The 18,875-nt window shown below is 49.5% G+C and overlaps 1 protein-coding gene across 2 annotated transcripts in view; it reads left to right on the forward strand.

Moving 5' to 3' along the window:
* GNG2 (G protein subunit gamma 2) overlaps positions 1 to 18,875 on the forward strand; it is a 100,572-nt gene that overhangs the window by 59,011 nt on the left and 22,686 nt on the right. The window contains exon 2 of one of the 2 annotated variants that reach the window (XM_075926192.1): positions 8,752 to 8,815. The exons of the other annotated variant lie outside the window; for it this stretch is intronic. The gene's annotated coding sequence lies outside the window, so the exon portion shown is untranslated. The remainder of the gene's footprint in view (positions 1 to 8,751; positions 8,816 to 18,875) is intronic. 2 annotated transcript variants of the gene reach the window in all.

The raw sequence follows: 18,875 nt of genomic DNA on the forward strand, positions 1-18,875 counted from the left end.
CCCTCGCTCTGGCCTCCAACTGAGGAGAACCACACTCCCTGCATTTCCCTCACACACCAGAGCCTAGGATACCCAGGCTAGTAGATTTAGTGTGCTCCAGGGGCCAGTTTCAGCCAAGCTGGGGGCTGCATCTAGCCCCTGGGCCTTACGTTCCCCACCCCAGCGCTATAACATACCCGGGGTTGGATGTCCATATTGAAAGAATTGGGGTGCCCAGAGCATGCTGCTTTGAACCTCCCTTGTAATGGATGGTAGGTGCAGGGAAGAAAAGGAAAAAGATCTCTCTGCTCCCCTGAAAATGGCGATTTGATGAGCAATAAGATGCACCGCTCTGCCCATCTGGGAGACAAACACATGACCCAGAATCTAGACGGAAATGGCTCTTCCAGGATTTGGGGGGGCAGGACTTTCCCGTGCCATGCAGCAGAAGTAATTCTTGTGCTCCTCAAAGCACAGGTAATGCGACTTGTGATTTAGGAAAGCACGCTAGCCTGAACCTCGCTTTGGGTTTCTCACCACAGACAGGAATTTCAGGGGATCTGCAAGCCGGCTGACGTTCCCATTGGAATGCATCTGTGTCCGTCTTTGCCCAAAGAAAGGGGACACTCAGGTGTGCACAGAGGCGTGGTCCTGTTGTGCGAGACGTGGGAACAGGTGGAGCAGTGGCCGAGAGATCACATGCTCCAGTGGCCCACCCGTGTGTTGGTGGGGGGATCTAGGGGTGTAAAACGTCATTTAAAAAGAACCGTGCAAAAGCTAAAAATCTGAGCGATTACACATGCTGCCGGCCCTGCTCCCAGCTGGGAGTGGAACCCTGCGATGGGTGGGGCTGGGGAGGCCTGGCTGCCACGGACAAGGCCTGCTCTGTTGGGCTGGCTGGAGCAGCCTCCCCACCTGCTCTGGGGCCCCGCAGGGCTGGACCAGCCCCTGGCCCAGGGCAGGTGGGGAGCTGCTCCAACCTCTACCCGTTAACCAGAACCAGGAAGCCTGGCCTGCCTGCAATCTGGACATCATAATGGCCACACGGGGTGAGAGCAAAGGTCCCTCTAGCTCCGTATCAGGTGACCATCAAGTGATCCCTCCCCTGTCATCCATTCCCAGCTTTTGGCAAACAGAAGCTAGGGACACCTTTATTTGCAACTGACCCCTAGGTGCTGGTACGTAGCAGGAAGCACCACCGGCATGCATTGTGCTATAGCTAAATGTGATCATCAGGGCAGGCTAGTCCAGTGGGTAGAGCACGCCTCTAGGACTTTGGAAGAGCAAGACTGTTCTCTGCTACAGACTTCCCGTGTAACCTTGGGCATGCCTCTGGGCCTCAGTACTTCCCTGTTGCACTTTGTGAGAATAAATGCATAAAGACGGTGGGCTGCTAGGGTTTCACTATATAGCTAAGATAGGCCAAACCCTGGAGCTACTAGGCACGAATATTACCAGTCCTGGGGGGGGGGGGGGGAGGGAGTTTACGTCCATCATTCTGATACTCAGAAGATAGGAGCCCAGTAGGCTGAATTTAAACTGAAAAATTCCCTCTTCAGTGTGGTTTAATGCAGTGAAACTTTCCCTTCTGCCGTGTGGGCATTTCTTTCCCTTTCGTTGGTCTCAGGCGCTGTCCCACAGACATCGCTATTGTCCCAGGGATCTGGGGTGATTAAACATGTTCGCATTTATGTTCTTACTCGCCGGCTTCTCTCGCCCTCCGTTTTCTCAGCTGCTATCAATAGAACGTCACCGATCCCAGTTTGATGGGACGAGAGTTGCCGTTGGGGTTTGAGTTCCGTGTCCGAAACTGCCAGTGGGGCAGGGATCGGAGGTTCCCTTTGGCTCTAGATTCCCAAGCTCTTCTCCCGGTGCCTTCCTGGTCTGTTACCATGCCAACAGCTGTTCATTCTGCCGAAAGATTCCAGTGTGTGACGTTCGTTGTGAGAAACCTGGCTTCCACAGGGGGCCTGGATGCTCCCCTCCTCTTCCAGAATTCCAGCCGAAGTGGCCAGAAGAGCAGGAATTCTCCGCACACCCTCTGCGAGACACCTGTATCGTGCCAATTGACAAATGGTGCATGATCTCACAGGAACCATAGCCAGTGGCAAAAGCTGGAGCAGCCCCTAAATTGCTCTAATGTACAGATATAGGCCCCAGCAGGCACAAATACACCATGAGAATCAGGGAGATATAATTGGCTCTTGATCCACTCTTCCTTCCCCTCCCCCCCACACACACAGCTGATCTTGAGATTTGAACACATGTTTTTTTACTGGGTACTGAATTTTCCATATTCGTCATGCGACATCCACTGACTTTCAAAAACATCCCCATGGATGGAGAAAGCAGGAGCATCAGGAGACATTTGAGCTGCAGTGCAGAAGTGAATGCATTTTTCCTCCTCCTCCCCGTGAGAAAGGAGGCTGGGAGGCAGAAACTTTAGGAAACGGGGTTCTGACACTCTGCCTTGGTAGTAATGCTCCTCTTTGTACACACTGGAGTGACTCGTTTTTAATCAGCATTTTCCAAACCCTCTGCAGGAAAAATGAAACCAATTGTGTCCTCCTGTCCTCCAATGTTCCCTCTAGTTTTTTTTTCCATCTGCATGTGGAATAAATTTTATGTGCACTGCAGTATGTACTTATGTGCACCACCAGTAGGAAGACAGATTTGTAAATAGTGCTGCCTAAGAATAAGCAAAGGAGAGACCCTGCGAATGAGTATGGTAGGTCAGATCTTCCCCCCCCCCACACACAGTAAGGGCCATGGACTGTTTGGGATGTGACCCTCTGTGTGTGTTTGTCGGCGTTATCCACTCCTGAGCCAGTGCAAGGATGCTATTATGTAGCTTCTCTTACCTGTCTCCTAAGATCGGGCATGACTTTCCCTAATTGCTTTTTGATGCCAAGTCTTTCCTGATCGTGTGAGGGAATTTCTTCCCTCTGTTTAGGACACTGGAGTACTAATGTTAGGGCCGCCAGTTAATGGTAACGGGTAAGCATCACCCAGTAGGGTTAACCAGTTAACTGGGGATCTCCCTAACATCTGTTTATAATCATTCATTAGTCATCTGTTTTCTAAGCTGGATATTCCCAGTCTTTTAAATCTCTCCTCACAGTGAAGCTATTCCAGACCCCTAAGTCACTTTTGTTGCCCTTGCTAGTACCTTTTCCCATTCTAATATCAGCGTGACCAGGGCTGCAGGCCATATTCAAGGGTTGGTGTGCTATGGATTTATATACAGTAAAACAGTAGAGTTATTAATGCATCAGCAATGGAGGTTGTCGGTAACTGAGATGATCGCTCATTATGATGGTTCTTTCAAAAGTTTACACCTCGGCATTGACTTGATACAGCTTTCCTAGCAGAAAAAAAATGCTTGTTGTTGTTTAATTTAGCCATATGTTCCAGAATCTTCTCTATTGACACCTGACAGTTCCTCAGATTTGTCCCTTAAAAAGAACGCCTCAGGGGTGGGAATCTCCCATGCCTCCTCTGCGGTGAAGACCAACGCAAAGATTTCATTTAGGTTCTCCGCGATGACTTTGTGTTCCTTGGACGCGCCTTCAGCACCTTCGTTGTCCAGTGTGTCTCCCCCCCCCCGCTGATTGTTTGGCAGGCTTCCTGCTTCCGATGCCATTGTGCGCTATTCATGTTTGAGTCTTGGGCTAGTTGCTCTTCAGAGTCTTTCATTGACCTGCCTCATGGCCAGAGGATGGGTTTTTTGTATTTTTCTACTGAAGAAAATAGAGGCAATAGACTTGCCCAAAGTCGCCCAGCTGGTCAGAACTGGGACTAGAACCAGTCCAATACTATATATATTACCCAACACTCGCTCTGTCTGCATTTCTCTCTCCCGTTGACTGCCCAGGGGTGCTCCTCTCAGGGTACGAGGTGTGCTTTGGGCCCTCAGTTTCCCTTTCTAGGTTCTCATGTTTCCATACAGAGCGGGGTTGTGTAATACCACTCATACATGGTTGCAATTCCACACTAGAAGAATGAAGGTCCAGGGTAGGTTTCATGTCAAAGACTCATAGACTTTAAGGTCAGAAGGGACCATTGTGATCATCTAGTCTGACCCCCTGCACAGTGCAGGCCACAGAATCTCACCCACCCGCTCCTAGAATAATCCTCTCACCTATATCTCAGATCCACTTTATCAGTCCTTGACTAATAGCTCCGTTGTCTTGGTCTGCCATGTCTCTGGCAGTCACTGAACCATCTGGGGCCAGCATTTTTAAAATCCAGGTTATTTCAAACGTAGGGTACGCATGAGTGGGATTGATTCATATCCTGTAAGGAAGAGTCAGACCATGGCAGACCCTCATTGCTTCGAGCCGGCCCTGCAGCAGTTGTTGAGGGCGGTCACAGAAATCGAGATTGCAGGATGACGAGAAGGATCGTGCTTTTCCTGAGAACAACTGGGAGATGCCCATTGACACGGCCTCACCTGTTGAGCCTGGCAAAGCCCATACAGCCCTTGTGAGTTTGTACCAACACACAAACCCTGGCTATAAAGTTGCACTAATACAAAAAATCAAGGCTGGAGTTTCTAGGGCAGGGGTGAGCTAAAGGGCCTCTGTGGGCCAGATCAAGCCCCCCCAAGCAGGTTCTGGCCTGCGGAGACCCTGCTGCTCTCCTGCCCCCAAGCCAATCAGGGCCTAGGGACCAGGGAGTGTGCAACCCTGGTGGTTGACTCTAAGACCCGCGTGCCAAGGGCTGGGAGCAAGAGACTTCACACGCTCCCCCAGGCCAATCAGGGCTTGGCGGCGGAGGGAGTGCGCAGAGTCTCCTCTAGCCCTGCTCCCGTCCTGCAGGGAGCACGTGGTGCTTAGAAGTACCGTGCACTCCTTGCAGGAACTGGGCAGGGCAGGAGGAGACTTTGCATCCTTCCCCTGGCTCTGATTGGCTGGGGGGTGGAGGGGCGGGTGTGAAGTCTCCTCCCAACATCAGAGGCATGGGAACCTAGAGGGAGCTGCCAGCTGTTCAGAACAGCTGGTGGCTCTCTGGGGAGGGGCAGTGGGGGCAAAGACTTCACCTGCTCCCCCAATCAGAGCCTGTGGCTGGGGAAGCATGGAAGTGCCTGGCCCCGCCCCTTCCACCCGAGGCCCCGCCCCTTCTAGGGCAGCCCGGGGCCACATCAAAAATTTCTGAAGTGGCCCCCACTCAAAAATTATTGCCCACCCCTGGTCTAGGGGAATGGTCATTGGGAAGCAGAGTTTCTCGCTGGTCAGCTGCCCGGTCGGGTCCATTCCAGATTGGAAGTGCCTCACAAATATGATCACTTGGTAACTCTTGGGTAACCAGTTAAAAACATGCTGGTGGCCTCAGCCCGGGGCAGAGAGGGGGAAATGGCCACTGTACAGAAGCATTGCCACAATCAGAAATCTGATGAGGTTCAACAAGGACAAGTGCAGAGTCCTGCACGTGGGACGGAAGAATCCCAAGTATTGGTACAGGCTGGGGACCAACCAGCTAAGTAGTAGTTCTGCAGAACGGGACCTGGGGGTTACAGTGGATGAGAAGCTGGATAGGAGTCAACAGGGCGCCCTTGTAGCCAAGAAGACTAATGGCATATTAGGCTGCATTAGGAGGAGCATTGCCAGCAGATCCAGAGATGTCATTATTCCCCTTTATTCAGCTCTGGTGAGGCCACATCTGGAGTATTGTGTCCAGTTCTGGGCCCCCCACTACAAAAAGGAAGTGGACGTATTGGAGAGGGTCCAGTGGAGGGCAACCAAAATGCTTAGGGGGCTGGAGCATATGACTTATGAGGAGAGGCTGAGGGAGTTGGGTCTGTTTAGTCTGCAGAAGCGAAGAGTGAGGGGGGATTTGATAGCAGCCTTCAGCTTCCTGAAGGGAGGTTCCAAAGAGGATGGAGAGAGGCTGTTCTCAGTAGTGACAGATGGCAGAACAAGGAGCAATGGTCTCAGGTTCTGGTGGGAGAGGTTCAGGTTGGCTATTAGGAAAAACTATTTCACCAGGAGGGTGGTGAAGCACTGGGATGGGTTCCCTAGGGAGGGGGTGGAGTCTCCATCCCTAGAGGTGTTTAAGTCTTGGCTTGACAAAGCCCTGGCTGGGTTGATTTAGTTGGGATTGGTCCTGCCTAGAGCAGGGGGCTGGACTTGATGACCTTCTGAGGTCTCTTCCAGCTCTATGGTTCTAATTGGCACTTTGGGCTGGTTCCAGCATGGATCCTAGAACACTAGGTCTGGAAGGGACCTCGAGAGGTCATGGAGTCCAGTCCCCTGCCCTCATGGCAGGACCCAGTACTGTCTAGACCAGTGGTCCCCAACCTTTTGGGGCTGCCGGGGGTGTGGTCGCACATGCGCTGCGTGCCCGGGGCACAAGAATGGCTCGGACCCGCCCTGGTCACTAGGTGGGTGCACATAAATGCCCCAGCGGGTGCCATGGTGCCCACAGGCACCGCGTTGGGGACCACTGGTCTAGACCATCCCTGATAGACATTTCTCTAACCGACTCTTAAATATCTCCAGAGATGCAGATTCCACAACCTCCCTGGGCAATTTATTCTAGTGTTTGACCACTCTGACAGTTGGGAACTTTTTCCTAATGTCCAACCTAAACCTCCCTTGCTGCAGGTTAAGCCCATTGCTTCTTGTTCTAGCCTCAGAGGCCAGGAAGAACAAGTTTTTTTTTTCTCCCTCCTCCTTGTGACTCCCTTTTAGATACCTGCTGCGTACGAGCTTGAGAACTGACTAGTTATTTCACTTACAGCATTAGCGCCACAGAGTAGGGTTCATGCACCTTGGCTGGGGAGGGTGGAAGGGGGGGTCGCACTGCCACGTTTATTATCATGGTTGTGGCTTGACGTCTCGGTCTAGTGTAGCATCCCGTCATAGATCACGCTCCCTTTGTACGAGACGCTGCACATACCTCACAAAGACCCTCCCTGCCCCAAATTGCTTACGCTATAATAGACAACGGTGAGTCTGACTGAGGCAGGACACAGCCTATGATGGCCTTTCCTAGATAAATAGACCCCCGTCTCCAGGTGTGTCCGGCACGCACCTTTCGTGCGTTCCGCAAGTTCCATGAAAACAGTGGAACGGTGTTTCTTAAAGGGTGTTCTGCGGCACACTAGTGAGACAGTCGGAGGTGTGCCGCGGAGAATAACAGAGTTCAAAATGGCCACCCTTAAAGGGCCCTTTTCCCCTCAATAATTCCTCCCCCTCCCTTTTTCCTCCCTCTCCCCCCTCAACAAAAAAATCCTTGGTGTTCCTCATTTTAAAAAAAATCGTTTGGTTTCCTCGGTCTTAAAAAGTTTAAGAAACACTGCTCTAGAAGAAATGGCAGGGAACAACCAGGGAAAGAAATCAGGGAAAGGATACCAGCGTGGTACATGCCGGTAGCCTTCTGTCCCCCAGGGGGCCGGCTCACTGAGGTGGTGTTGCTGTTTGGCATTTTCATAGCATCCCAGATAGCTGTTTCACACACAGGAATATCCCACCACAGATCAGGAGAGGAAGGGAAGATGCATTGGTTGCTACCACCTGTTTTGTCTCCTCTTTTATACACAGACTAGGAGCACTTTGGGTCAGGGAGAGAGCTCTGGGGCCGGTCGGAGCTACCACAACACCCATCATAAACAATATGAAGTAAACAGCCTCCTGAACTGAAATCCCTCTGCACTAGCAGCACCGTGGCAATGCAGGCAGGCTTCCTGCTCACTGTAGGATTTTGTGGTGTGGAATATTTGCAGACGTAGCCCTGGCCAGTTTTGCTGTGATAACGGCGCTGCTCATGCAGGTCACCAGCGCGTGGGCTGAAATAGAATTTTCCCCGGCGTGCGGATATTAAAGATCAGTCAGGAAGACTTGGCTTGCTCTCCAGCACTGGAAAACAAGGTCCCTTCTCCGCAATGCGCAGAGGGCAGCAAAACTGGGTGTATTGGTTGGGGTTTTTTTAACTTGTGAAGGAAAGCAGCATCTGCAGGCTATTCCTTAACCTAGAGCCCGGCACAGCAAGATGGAAAAGTCGTCAGGACAGTAAGGGAAACAGCAGCTGTTTGGTAATAAGCCAGGGGAGATGTGGGAGAAATGTCCCGGAAACACTTTGGTTTTTGATACGTAACATTCCAGAGTGCACTCTGCTGTCCCGGCATGAGCGTTTGTTGGCGGAGTTGCCCCGGCTGTTGACTGCCAGTGTTTGTTTGCCAACGGGGGCAGAGGGGAAGCCCGACTTTGCAATCCGACCGACCCGTGACCAACAGGCCTAAGAGGAAATGCACTTCTTTTGTGAACCAACTTTAACATTTTATTAAGTAAAGGTTCTACTGAATTTCATAGTGTGACCACAGGAGGGAAATACAATAAGGTCCGTGTACCCCATCTCTGGGGAAGGCTTTTCCAACAGCAATGACAATGGACTGTTTGAGGGGTGTTTGAGTGTGGTATTTGTGTTTGGGGAGGGTGTTTGTTGGATCCCAGCATTCCCAGTACAACCTTTACTTAGTCCGGGACTTAGCATCCCTTGTCCCTGCCCACAGAATTTTTCTATCAAGGTTTAATAAAATAGGGTGAATATTTATCTAACCATCTACTGCATATTATGTAGCAAAAGAAGGGAGAGCATTGAAACTAATATTGGCCTGGATACCTTTTGGATATGAAAATAGAGCCGGGGAGACCAGGAAAATGACTACAGGCGACCCCCGACTTACAACCGCCCGACTTACGACCCCCCGCATTTACGACTATTATTTTTCATGCAAGAGAACTCCTAACATCCCCCAATTTATGTCCACAGGTCGCATTTACGACAGCGTACGACGCAGACTCCACGCATCATCCCAAAACAGGACACGCACAAGGTCAGTCATACTCGCCAGTCTGCAGCTGCTACTTGAACTGCATGCATCTCTGCCACATCGGTCTTCACTTTTTAGTTATTTTTGTGCTTTATTGGAACTATTTAGTTTAGTTTTTCTCCATTTCCATAGTCAATGTTGGTATTTTTAGGGTATGAAATGGGTTTCTAGGTACGGAACCGCCATTTATAACATGGCGCCTATGGGAAATAAGGGTTCGACTTATGACTGGCTTGACTTAAGACGGTTCTCCAGGAAACCAGGAGGTTTAGGTCGTAAGTGCAGGGGTCGCCTGTACTTCATCATAAATAAGCACATGCCTAGATTTGCATGCTCATCACGTTACATCCACTCTGTTACGCAGAGTTCTACGTCAGCGGACATGCTGTGCGGGGATTGTAAGGGTAACAGGAAAGATCCAAAGCCCGGTGTTGATTTCAGTGCCTGATTTTGCGTTTGGAAGGATCTCCAGATTTTCCACCAGCGTTGTGGGCTGGTACGGGGGCGGAGCGTAGCGTCCCCAGTCAGGTGATTTTGTGCGAAGTGCTGAACACACCACGTACATTCCCATACTTTGAGTATTCTTAAGGTTGTTTGCACAAGCATTCCAATCATCGCTAACCACTTTAATGGGCTTTCACTTTTTAAAATGGCTGGATATCGAAAATGGATTGGTGGTGGTTGTTTTTTTAATCAGACACCGTACGCACCAGACCTTGTGCACGGCATTTTCTTTGTAATATCCTCACCATGCAGTGCGGCTGCCTGCTCTGTGGCAGGACCCACCAATGGAATAATAGCTTAGGAAAGTGTGGGGGGGTTAGCTGCATGACCTAAAATCAGAACTCTTGTTTATTTCACAAGAGAAAGGAGCTGGAAGAATGGAAGTACAGGTTGGACCTCTCTGGTCCGGCCCCCTCGGGACCTGGCTGGTCCCGAACAAGAGAATTTGCTGGACTAGAGGAGGTCTCCTGATAGCACCTTCCCTCCCCACTGCTGGCCCCAACCCCTCCGTGCTGAGCTGTCATGCTCCTGTGGCCCTGGCAGCCTGGACTACCTGGCCCTAACCCCGCTATCGGGGCTACCACATCTCCGGCCCCGCTACTGGAGCTGCCAAGGCCCCTGCTGTGCTACCAGGGCTCTGGCGCCGGTCCCAGCTCCTCCAGGCTCCGAGCCTCCAGCCTTCTTGCCACTGGGTCTCCCAGCCACGACTCCCTGGTGTGGGAACACCCATGGTCCTGCCAGACCGCAGATGTTGCTGGATGAGGGTGTCCCAGTTTTGGGAGGTCCAACCTGTACTTACCAGCGAACCCCAAACTCAGAGGAGAGTTTAATCTTAGCCCAGTAAGCCCTGCAGATATCCCTTAACGGGAGTTTTCGGCCACCAGAGAGCTAGATACCGTCTTACTCAGGAAGTGTTCTCTTGAGATAATCACTGCTCTACTGCACTGTAGCGCACACACAGTAACTGCTTCAAGAGCACGGAGTCACAACGGAAAGCTTATGGCAAGCAGATAACATGAACAGGAGACTCATGCGTGCTTTTTCCTTTTGTTTTGCAACAAGCTGACTTTCAGAAGTACGCACCACTTTTATTTAAACATGGGAGCTGGGGGCGAGGCTTAATTCTTTCTACCCTTTGTTCCATGCAGAATTAAGTGTTTGTTTCAGCACTTCAGTTACTGGTTTGCCTCTGGCTAAGGATTAACACTTGGTTACGTGTAAACCAATCCCTCGTGTTGCTTTCATTAAGAAAGGGATTGTGGAGACTTCGTTTCCTCTCCTAAATCACTGGTGTCCTCCGTGGAACAATTCACAGGAGCATGTAGTAAAGTATTGACTTGCGTAACTGATGTGCTGCAGCACAGAAATCCAGGTCCTTCAACTTCACCTGTTGCCACTGGTGCGCACACACAAGGAAGGGGGCAGTAAATTTAGGAATAGTGCAACAGGACGCAATGTGAGATTCCCCCGCCCCCTACCCCCCATGGGATGTGTTTAATTTTTGGTGACAGAATGGTGGGCTGTTCCCCTGTTTGTTGCATGGTGGGTAGGTATTTAGGCTTTTTGGTACCTTGCCCCCAGGTTTGACAGCTTTGGAAGTAGGTTAGCTTTTGTGCCTAATGGGTTTGCTTAGCACCTCGTTAACTGTTGCTGGGAAATTGTCACAAAGACCTTGTGGTTCATGGGATATTGTAGAGTAGGGCTACTCAACAGGCAGCCCGCAGGCCGCCCGTGGCCTGTTTGTTTGTGGCCTGAGGTGCGGTTTAGGTTTACACGGGGCTCAACACATGGCCCACAGGTGGGATCCTTTGAACATGGCCTCCCCTGGGAGCACGCTTCACAACGACGAGGTGTCTCTCAGACGGGCTGAGCACTGAAAGACGCAAGCGAATGGGCTGACTGGAACAGACGGGTACAGGGTGTCGGCATTTCCAGCCCCCAGGGAGGAGGTGCTGGGAGCACCAGGGCATTGTGGGAAGTGCTGGCTGCTTAGCCTTGTGGGCAGAGCCTGAGAGGGGCTGACTGGCTCGCACTGGCCACGTTTGGGTCCGGCGCCACAACTTAAAGCTTAAACTTTGTATTCATGCCCGTCAGTGTGAAAGAAGCTATTTGCATATATTTGCATATATATTTTTGCACGTATATACAACCACACTTAAGTTGTGGCCCTCGCCATGTGCTGTGAGTATCATTGTGGCCCCTGGGGCTTCCAAAGTTGAGTAGCCTTGTTGTAGAAGGAGGCTTCCTTTGCCTGCAGAGTGGTAACCAGAGGACAGAGGCACGAAGGGAGAGTGAGATGAAGAAATTCTGGTTATTTTAATTCTCTGACCATCCCATCCAAACCAAACGGAGATTAGAATCCGCTTTGGCTTAGGCCAGATCCTTTCACAAATGGGGTGTTTGGGTTGACACCACTTTGGGGGAGGTGTCTAGCCTGCCCCATGTGTGTTTAGCACTGAGAGCATCACACGTGTCTCAGCAAGGATAAGTCCTCTGCAACTCGGGCACCTCAGTATCTCCGCCGATGCGTAGCTCCAATGATCGGCGGCTCCCCACCGTAGGCAGAGCAGCTGATTCTGCTCTGTACAGACCGCGTCAGAGACGGGGCATGAGTGGAGCATGACTGGCGCTACCCTGCGAAGCCAGGCTTGTGGAGCTGAGGTTCCCTAAAATCCAGCATGTTTAGAAAAATTGTGCTTCAGTCCTTTGCTGCATCCGATGCCTATAGATGAGGAGAGCAAATAAAATGACACCTTAGCTACTCCGCATGTGTGATCTTCCCACCCGGTTTAGTCTTTAATGTGAGAGCTAGGGAAAGGGAGGGTGCCCTTTACCATTGCTAATATTTTTTTTTCTCTGTGCAACACCTTCCCCCCCCATATATATTGCGTAAAAGGGTCATTTAGAAAGCAGCATGGACTCTGGAGGGTTCTAGAACTCGCCTAAACAGCTGGAGAATTCCGGCCTCAGGGTGCTGATGGCGGCTTGCCTGTGAAGACTGAACCCTTGACTCCAGACTTAGTACAAACCCCCCCAGGTGTTGTGTGTCCGTTGTGGCTGGAGGTTGCGCTGGCCTTGTCTGCAGGCACCCCTCTAATCTGCGAGGTTGCACGTCATTGAGAGTCAGACTGCAGGCAGCTGTGTCAGCCCCGCTCCGTCCGAGTGCAATCACGGTTGACGTCTCTGCTGGGTCCATCTTAAGGAGCGTGTTTTTTTATAACCTTACGCTCGGAGAAGGCAAACGGATTCTAGCAGCATTGGCACATCTGCTGTGCTGTTGATTCTCCTAGCCACTCAAATCTCCATGAGCCTAATGATGGTGGCGTTGTAGGTATTTGCTTGCCTGGCCAGGTCTATCTGCCGTACTTATGGCCCCGTTTCCATAGTATCTGAGCATCTCCCATCCTCACAGAGTAGCACACCTGCAGCAGGGGAACTGAGGCACAGAGAGACTAAGAGGCTTGCCTGAGGTCGCAGTGGAAGTTTGGGGAGTGGGTAGGGATTGAACTCTGCACTCCCAAATCCTAGGTAAGTGCCTTAGTCATGCCTCCTCTCCACTCCCTGCTTTTGGATCACCCTTTTATCCCCCATCTCATGAGTGGCTTTTCCTGCTACACTCCTCTTGTGGCCCCACGGTGAATCTGGAGGCACCGAAGAGATCCAGGGACTTGTTTAGTTGTGACTCTGCGCGGGTTTAACCAAGGTGCACGTTAAAATGGAAGGAGTGAAACTGGTGCAAAAGGCAACATGGACACGTTGATCTCCATCCACATTACACGCCACTGGCAGCGACGTGTGGGGCCCACATCGCTACACACGCTGCCTCCTCCCTGCGGTGCGCAGCTACACGGGTCTGTGAATGGCTTGAACTGGGGATGCAGTGGGGAAAGTGGAGTCTTTTTACCAAGGAGAGGGAAGGCTCCGGTAGCAGAGAGACTGGAGATGCTACGCTGCTACTTTTAGCACTGTAGATGGGGAGGCGCGGCTTGGGTGGGAGAAACCATGCCTCACCCACCCTCTCTGCTTCTATTTATACCCGGGCTCGGGGATTGTTCATGCTGAGCCGAAAGAAGTTTGCAGTGCACACATGTCTTTACAGTGATATCAACCTGATCTATATTTATTTAGCTTAGCTCCATTTGAGCTAAACTGAAATAAGAATATGCAAACTAGCCACATCATACCGAAGTTTCGCCCGTTTAACATGTAGACAAAGGCATGTGAATCCCATTTATGGTCAATGAGGCTTAGGCCACATCTAGGCTACGGAGATTGACGCTGTGGCCGTTAATCTTCTGGCGTTCGATTTAGCAGGTCTAGTAAAGGCTCACTAAATCAAGTGGCCCCGTCGATGCTGGAAATCCTACTCCTCGTGAAGAGTAAGAGAAGTCGATGGGAGCGTTTCTCCCGTTGACCTCCCATTGCGAGGACCTCGCCAAAGCTTGGCTTGAAGTACGTTAACTCCAGCTACGTTTTTTAATGTAGCTGGAATTGAGTCCCTTAAGCTGTCCTTTGGCTGTAAAGTAGACTTGGCCTTGCACTTGTAAGGGCCTAAATCAGTTTTTAAAATGGAATACAGGGGCTCCTAAATCACTTAGGCGCTTCTGTTAATTTTGGCAGTTTGAGTGTAACTAACTTCCATGCCTCAGTCACTGTGGGTCTGTATATCTCCAAGAGCTAACTGTATCCTCTGAGTCTAAGGTTTTTACTTTCACAGGCTGCAATTCCCTGTATGTTTTCTCCATTTATTTTTTTGTCTTTGGTGTAGCTTGAGCTGGGACTATGGCCAACCATAAGTGTTTTAAAAAAACGTGTTATGCCTGCCCCAGAGTCTTGAGACTGAGAAATCAGATTTTAAAAATTAAATGATGGGTCTGTTTGCATTTGGAAGGATTCGGGTCACACAAGGTTTTCTCTGCAACTAAGGTAGCTAGACACATTTTTGCACCATGGAGTATGGATGCCCTCTACCTCTGAGGCCATCTTTCTGCTAGTCCCATGGCACCATATAACTACATGAGAATGATTGTTGTTGTTTTGTGCTAGCTGTGTGCCTCGTTTTCTGTCTTGGCTTGATTGTCTTTGTCGACTTGATTCCTCGGACCTGATCTGTTCCAGTGGGGTCACCATGTTAGTTTGCATCTGCAAAAACAACGAGGAATCCTGCCGCACCTTAAAGACGAACAGATTTATTTGGGCATCAGCTTTCGTGGGTAAAAACCAATTCATCAGATGTTTAACGAACTCCCCATTTTTGCTCATCTGTTTGTTTCATACTGGAACGAGTCTCTCCCTGCAGCCGTGTTCCTTATATTCTGCCTTAAGAGAGAGCTTTCAACACTCCTAAATTTCCTCGGAATTTTTCCACTCTGCCTCTCAGCACCATATAGCTTCATAGATATTTTCAGCCAAAAGGGACAACACTGATCCTCTAGTCTGACCTCTGCATAACCCTAGTTATAGAATTTCATCCAGCCATCGTTGTAGGGGAGGTAATTATTTATTCCTCCCCATGACATAAAGGGACAATGGGAAGGCAAATAAATTGGAGCATATCTATACCTTGAAACATATTTACCCCATCTGGATGTTTTTTAAAGACTCCAAATGAACCTTTTATTTTGCCCCCAACATTACCGAGCTTCACTGTTTTAAACCCCATTTCTTTAATTCTCGTTAGAAATTTTCTAACTTCAACTTCTAACCATTAGATCTTGTTCTGCCTTTGCCTGCTAGATTAAAAACCTCCTAAAATCAGGTATCTTCTGCTCAGGAAGACCCATTCAGAGGTGGAAAGATAGAGGAGTATTCTATAGACTTGTAGATATTGCAGCTCAGTGAATTTAGGTCTGGGATTGTCTTTTGATCAAAGCCTTGCAAAGTGGAGTCCTGATTGGTGCTCCTTGAGTATAAATAATAAAACCACAGCGTTACCTTGATGATTTTAATACCATTGCCATTTCCGTGCCTTTGGCCATGTGATTACAGGAAGGATGTTGTTACTGTTTGCTGAAATCTTTGTTGCTTGCCAACTCTTCAGGGAAAACATCCTTAAAATAAAAATAACTATTTCATTGGTAGTTTGTTCCAACACTGGGCGCCTACATGTGACTAGGCTTGGAAGGATTAGATTATTATCGGTAGACTACCGTAAATGTCAATTTCACTGTACCCATCCAAACCAGCACAAAAAATACTTCCATCGATACTAATCAAAAGGTGCAGCAAGGCAGCATAACAGAAATGCAGCTTGAGAACTTAATAGAGCTTGATTTAAGGATGTTTGCTTCAAACGTGTGGACACGTGAAGTTGTTGACAATTTCATGTGTTAACTGTTACGGCGCTTTAATCTCACCATCGACTGCCATTAAATCATTACTGTGTGACCCTCCTCCCATAATTTTCCACAACCATGAAAATGTAAATCAGCAGGAAAAAAAATTAAAAGCTTAAAAACCATAATTGTGTGTAACTGTGAAAATTTAAATGGATAAAAATTGGGTTGGGAGGGGGGAATGCTTGGGCATCAGAGATCTGTCTACACTGCAATATAAAACCTGCAGCCCGAACCCCGCAAGTCCAAGACAGCTGATCTGAGCCAGCCTTGGCTGTTTTCATCTCAGTGTAGAGAATATTCACGCCCAGTTCTATTGACTTTCAATGGGATTTGAGGGCTTCGCTGCTTTAGACTCTTAAAAATGCCAGCATTCGTCTCTTATGTGCTGGCCCTCCTCCCTCCGAACTGGACTGCCGGCAGCAGCAGCCCAGCACCTGGGTGGAGGGAGCAGGATCCCGTTTAATTAGATAACCGGTTAACTGATTAACTGGGAGATTATATCCCTACTGGGAAAAAGTATCAAATTATCATTGGTAATTTCCGCTCCCAGCTGCCTGTCGTTTCTAGAATACCCCTTCGGAACTCTGTCTGCCGCTCCTATCTTCTAACAGCCCCACCACCTGATCAACACACAATTTTTGTACCAAGAGGACTGGCGGGGTGTGATTATTTTTTGTATCAAACTAGCTATACCCGTATGATCTCAACTATGCATCCAGCCATACCAGTGTGAAGGTGGCATATACGGGAAGGGGAATAAGCTATCCCAGGTAACCGTGGAGGCGCTACAGCGATTGTATTGCTTTATCTCAGTCAAGGAGGGTGCAACTTTTTGTGCACCAACAGAGACATGCTAACTCAGGCAGTACACGTGGAAGTCTTGCAAACAGGAACATCGTCCGAGGACATGGGCATCTGCTCGGCATAAGTGGGAATCGTGGATGCAAAAAAGGGCATTGCCAGGGTGGAAGAAACTTCCACTGCTGTCCCCGTGAAGGCGTTTCTCTGCCAGTGGCCTCCCTCGTGGCCCCAGTGTAAAAGGAGAGCTGCTGCACCTGCCTGATTCTCACAGCACATCCCTACCTTGGAATGGAGATAGGCGCGTCCTCTGCTTGCCTTAGGGATGCGTTTCTCCTTGGGTACCCTGGGCTGCATGAATGCATCAGCATTGCTGAAGTTAACCCAGCTGTCCGAGGCCTTGTCTACACAACCCCTCACTCCCTGATGAAGGGGAACAACCAGCAATGTCCCCGTACGAATCCAGGGGAGGGAACATCAGCCCCTTCTGCCCTTTGTAAAGGGTGCCTGGGAGTGGGGGGCTGGTTTGGGGATGGGGCATTTTTCACCTGCCTGGTGATTCTCTCTTTTCTTTGTTTTTCTGAGAGGCAATCCCATTCGAGGCACATCCCATTGTCCTGGCACAACCAAACCCTGACCTTGCTTTCAGTTATGATAAGAGGAAGCTGCCCACCGAGTTTGGTGGTCTTAGCTCTTACCGTTTCGGAGGAGTTTTTGAACAGGCAGATTAAACCTCCCCATAGGGTGAATCCCAAAATGCTTATTTAACAGTTTAAAAACAATCCAACTAGACTGGCTTTGATCACTTGCCTTTGCGGTGTCATTCGCTGAGAACCTGGGAGCGCTTACCAAGCTGTGCCAGATCCTGGATTGCTCTGAAAGAGCTGCACACCCTTATTCACAGGGGCCAAAAGGTCCCATCGGATCCCTGCTTCAAGCAGTTGTTCGCCAGAGTCTAAACCTACGGATTTTCTTTTCAACCTTCCCTCTTCATGCCATAAACCCAGCTCAAGAGGGAGACCTGTCCAGGAACAAGGCTCAGCAACAAATCAACAGTATTGTTCTTAAAGACCAATATATGAGCAGACAGACTTTTCCCGGGAGCAGCTGAATTTGCAGTCTAGCCGACCTTCCACCCAGCTGTCAGAAGACATCAGATCCTAGCATGATAATGAACCCATTTCTATGGAAACCCTCTGATTGCCACTCTTTTGCTGGCTCGCCTCGATTTGTGAACTGCTTTTCAAAACTGAAACACCGCCTCATCCATCCCACAGAAATATTCATTACAAAGAAACCAGCCTACACCCGCGTCTGTGAACGAGAACCGCAATTTATGAATCAAAACCTTTGTTCTAGTTAAGGAAACCCCTAGGCACAATTTTAACTTGTTTCGTTTTATTTTCCTTTGTTAAGAAAAGAATGATGTGTAACTTGGATGTCATCAAATCTTTCATACCTAAGGCCGGATCCTCAGCAGTGCTGAATTCCTTCTGCTGGCGATTTGGCTCCTTGCTTTGTTTTTTATTTTTTGGTCAGTGTAGATTTTTTTTGGAGTAGGGAGGGGGTCAATTGTAAACAATCAAAATTGTTTTCAAACTATGAGCTTCTTATTTTAGAGGGAACCCTTTTCAGACGCAACAATATTATTGGGGAAGGTGGGGGGGTAAAACCAATCAGCTGTCATTGAGCTTAGCATGAGGGATTCCCACAGCTGAGGGAGATAATAGTGGGGGGAAAACTGTGTAGGTGGAGAAAAAACTAGTTACTTAATTATAGCTTCCTATCAGATCTGTCTGGCGCTGTTCTAACACTACACCTGTCACCATGGTTACCATGGTCCCCATAAAATCTGGCTGGGTACCTGGCCTGGTATCTTTATCTCTCTTGCCTACAGGTGGCAGGGACAGGACTTTGTACCGTATCGATCATGGGCTCCTGGGAGGGCTTGGAAACTGTGATTTGCTGCTTGGCTTGAGGTAGCTGTGTTTTGTGGTCACACTTGATCCCTCGGGGCGTGGGGGCAGTTTCTAAGAAATCTCTCTGAGCAACGCCATTATTTCCGTGGAACAGGGCTGTCCTAGGATAGCTGTCGAGGTAGCTCACAATCTTACAATGATTGTAGCCTTCAGACCGCCCTGCAAGGCAGACAGACTTCGCTATCCCCAGTTTAGTGAGGGGGAGCCACAAAGACCAGGGCCTGGCCTATCCTCACGGTATTGCCATGTAACTATTCCAGCGAGGAGGGTGAATTTTCTTCTGTTTACTGAAATGGCTCTACCCTGTATCACCGTGAGGGTGGAGGACCTCTCCTAGCAGGAATAAGCTATGCTGCTGCAAGCCCCTACCATGTATAGAAAACTCGCATGTGTAGAAAAGTCTGGGGGCCAGATTTGTCAAGGTATTTAGGCGCTGAAAGATGC

This window comes from Pelodiscus sinensis, chromosome 4 (assembly GCF_049634645.1).
Source record: "Pelodiscus sinensis isolate JC-2024 chromosome 4, ASM4963464v1, whole genome shotgun sequence".
In the NCBI taxonomy this organism is placed as follows: Eukaryota; Metazoa; Chordata; order Testudines; family Trionychidae; genus Pelodiscus; species Pelodiscus sinensis.